This window comes from Schistocerca americana, chromosome 5, assembly GCF_021461395.2.
Source record: "Schistocerca americana isolate TAMUIC-IGC-003095 chromosome 5, iqSchAmer2.1, whole genome shotgun sequence".
Lineage (NCBI taxonomy): Eukaryota > Metazoa > Arthropoda > Insecta > Orthoptera > Acrididae > Schistocerca > Schistocerca americana.
The window spans coordinates 132885696-132888705 of NC_060123.1; positions in this window are offsets into that span (position 1 = coordinate 132885696).

Here is a 3010-nt window from a genome sequence, read left to right on the forward strand (position 1 = left end):
TTTTTCCATTCGTCTGTAAAGAATTCGCGTTAGTATTTTGCAGCTGTGACTTATTAAAATGATAGTTCGGTAATTTTCACATCTGTCAACACCTGCTTTCTTTGGGATTTGAATTATTATATTCTTCTTGAAGTCTGAGGGTATTTCGCCTGTCTCATACATCTTGCTCACCACATGGTAGACTTTTGTCAGGACTGACTCTCCCAAGGCCATCAGTAGTTCTAATGGAATGTTGTCTACTCCCGGGGCCTTGTTTCGACTCAGGTCTTTCAGTGCTCTGTCAAACTCTTCACGCAGTATCTTATTTCCCATTTCATCTTCATCTACATCCTCTTCCATTTCCATAAAATTGTCCTCAAGTAAATCGCCCTTGTATAAACCCTCTATATACTCCTTCCACCTTTCTGCCTTCCCTTCTTTGCTTAGAACTGGGTTGCCATCTGAGCTCTTGATATTCATACAAGTGGTTCTCTTCTCTCCAAAGGTCTCTTTAATTTTCCTGTAGGCAGTATCTATCTTACCCCTAGTGAGACAAGCCTCTACATCCTTACATTTGTCCTCTAGCCATCCCTGCTTAGCCATTTTGCACTTCCTGTCGATCTCATTTTTGAGACGTTTGTATTCCTTTTTGCCTGCTTCATTTACTGCATTTTTATATTTTCTCCTTTCTCAATTAAATTCAATATTTCTTCTGTTACCCAAGGATTTCTACTAGCCCTCGTCTTTTTACCTACTTGATCCTCTGTTGCCTTCACTACTTCATCCCTCAGAGCTACCCATTCTTCTTCTACTGTATTTCTTTCCCCCATTCCTGTCAACTGTTCCCTTATGCTCTCCCTGAAACCCTGTACAACCTCTGGTTCTTTCAGTTTATCCAGGTCCCATCTCCTTACATTCCCGCCTTTTTGCAGTTTCTTCAGTTTCAATCTGCAGTTCATAACCAGAATCCACATCTGCCCCTGGAAATGTCTTACAATTTAAAACCTGGTTCCTAAATCTCTGACTTACCATTATGTAATCTATCTGATACCTTTTAGTATCTCCAGGCTTCTTCCATGTATACAACCTTCTTTTATGATTCTTGAACCAAGTGTTAGCTATGATTAAGTTATGCTCTGTGCAAAATTCTACAAGGCGGCTTCCTCTTTCATTTCTTCCCCCCAATCCATATTCATCTACTATGTTTCCTTCTCTCCCTTTTCCTACTGACAAATTCCAGTCACCAATGACTATTAAATTTTCGTCTCCCTTCACTACCTGAATAATTTCTTTTATCTCGTCATACATTTCATCAATTTCTTCATCATCTGCAGAGCTAGTTGGCATTTATACTTGTACTACTGTAGTAGGCATGGGCTTTGTGTCTATCTTGGCCACAATAATGCGTTCACTATGCTGTTTGTAGTAGCTTAGCCGCATTCCTATTTTCCTATTCATTATTAAACCTACTCCTGCATTACCTCTATTTGATTTTGTATTTATAACCCTGTAGTCACCTGACCAGAAGTCTTGTTCCTCCTGCCACCGAACTTCACTAATTCCCACTATATCTAACTTTAACCTATCCATTTCCCTTTTTAAATTTTCTAACCTACCTGCCCGATTAAGGGATCTGACATTCCACACTCCGATCCATAGAATGCCAGTTTTCTTTCTCCTGATAACGACGTCCTCTTGAGTAGTCCCCGCCCGGAGATCCGAATGGGGGACTATTTTACCTCCGGAATATTTTACCCAAGAGGACGCCAGCATCATGTAATCATACAGTAAAGTTGCATGTCCTCGGGAAAAATTACGGCTGTAGTTTCCCCTTGCTTTCAGCCGTTCGCAGTACCAGCACAGCAAGGCTGTTTTGGTTAATGTTACAAGGCCAGATCAGTCAATCATCCAGACTGTTGCCCCTGCAACTACTGAGAAGGCTGCTGCCCCTCTTCAGGAACCACATGTTTGTCTGGCCTCTCAACAGATACCCCTCCGTTGTGGTTGCACCTACGGTACGGCCATCTGTATCGCTGAGGCACGCAACCCTCCCCACCAACGGCAAGGTCCATGGTTCATGCTATTAGGGTCATTGCAAATTTTGGCGATATACATCTGAGTAAATTAGCTTACCATGCCTATTTTCATTCTCTGCTTTCGTATGGCATCATATTCTGGGGTAACTCATCATTGAGTAAAAGAGTGTTCATTTCACAAAAGCGTGTAATCAGAATAATTGCTGGAGCTCATCCAAGTTCATCCTGCAGACACTTACTTAAAGAGCTAAAAATCTTCACTGTAGCCTCACAAAATATATATATATATATATATATATATATATATATATATATATATATATATATATATATATATATATATATATATATTTTCACTTCTGAAATTTTTTATTAACAATCCGAACGAATTCAAAAGTAATAGCAGTGTACATGGCTACAACACTAGGAAAAAGGATCATCTTCACTACTCAAGGTTAAATATAACTTTGGCTCAGAAGGGGGTAAATTATGCTGCCACAAAAGTCTTTGGTCACTTACCTTATAGTATCAAAAGTCTGACAGATAGCCATATAGCATTTAAAAGGAAATTAAAAGAATTTCTTAATGGCAACTCCTTCTACTCATTAGATGAATTTTGGACATAGTAAGTGGGTAATTTCCCAACCCACACAAAAAAAAAATATTGGCTGTCATGTAATATTTTGTCTAATGTAATATCTTGTATAGACAACTTTTATTAACCTGACATGTTCCCCATCATTACAAAGTGTCGTATTCATGATCTATGGAACAAGTACTAATCAAATCTAATCTAGTAGAATGTGTTGAGCTTAAAAGAAGTCAATTCAGTGTTTCCAGATTCAAAAAGCTTTTGTTTCAGTACCACTTACTAATAGAAATGTATCCCTATGAAACATCTGTCATATGTAATTATATTGGAAATTTCGCAACAGATAGAACACACCTTATTATATTGGATGTATGTGCATACACAAAAACAATGTCTGATATGC